Here is a 1203-nt window from a genome sequence, read left to right on the forward strand (position 1 = left end):
CCTTTAATTCTTTACCAGCTGAATCCCACATCAGCTTTTCTATTATTACGCCTGAGACCAGCACTGCTATGTGTAAATGAGCTCCGAGCATCATTCACATGAGAGACTACAAGGAGCCACATCATCCTGCCAGGCTCTGTGCTGGGGTGGGATGGGGAGTGTCACTGCCCAGAGTGGATATTTGGGAGCTTCACAAAGCTGGGAAAAAATGTTACATTTCCAAAAGTGTTCCCTAAATGAACTGAGGCAGGCAACAGTGGCAGCGTCATCACATAAGAAAGCAGCAGTCTCTGTTGGAAACTATTCTGAGTTATTTCTGATTTTCAGAGGATTGTGTAGTGGCTTGTTTGCATGTTCAGCTTTTAGGATGGTATCTAGAGTCTAGGGCTCAGAGTCTATCACTGCTTTCCAGGGAGGACACACGCTTTTGCACTTCCCTGTCACACTACTCTCATTTGATCTCTGCATCTGGCAATTCACTTCTTCTCCCTTCAGTGTCCCCATCACTGCAGCCTCAGAGCTGGTGCACCCTGCTGCCCATAACCAGACATCCCCGATTTGGGGAGTCTCCACGTGCTGTGACCCATTCCAGTCCATGCAGTGCCACCTCTTGGCCAGCCCCTGATTTCTCCCCGCGGCAGTTGCCCAGCTCAGAGAAGCACTGCAGGTTCCAAACCAGTTCTAGTTGTTGTTGGAGGCAAGAGCGGCTGGTGGACCGGTGCTCCTACATCCCCAGGCCCATGGTGCGTGGTCCAAACTGGACAAAACTCAGGTGTCTCATGGTGTTCGACACGGACAGAGCAGTGGAGGCTGGTGGTGTTTGAGGGTTGATGCCCTCCCCGGACAGAGCCCTCCGACGAGACCCCGGAGGTCTCCGAAGTTTCTCTGGGGCCGTCTCTGCCCGGGATGCTCAGGGGATCCCCTCATCCAGGGCCGGACGAAGTCCTGCAGCCACTCAGCCCCTGAGGCGCCCACCCAGCCGGGGCTCTGCGGGAAGCCGAGCCCGAAGCCTCGGCCATGTGCCGGAGCTGTCCGGGGAGCTCAGCCCGTATACTTCACAATGTGCTGCGGCTCCCGGCAATCGAGGCCTCCCCGAGCCGGGACCTCCGTGCTTCCCCGGGCCGGCCCTGCAGCGGGTGCGGGGCCTGCAGCCGCCCCGGGCCCCGCGTGCCGCCGCGCCGCCTCCCCGGGCCGGGCCGGGCC

Source organism: Pyrgilauda ruficollis, unplaced genomic scaffold (assembly GCF_017590135.1).
Source record: "Pyrgilauda ruficollis isolate IOZ18807 unplaced genomic scaffold, ASM1759013v1 scaffold16, whole genome shotgun sequence".
NCBI classification, from domain to species: domain Eukaryota; kingdom Metazoa; phylum Chordata; class Aves; order Passeriformes; family Passeridae; genus Pyrgilauda; species Pyrgilauda ruficollis.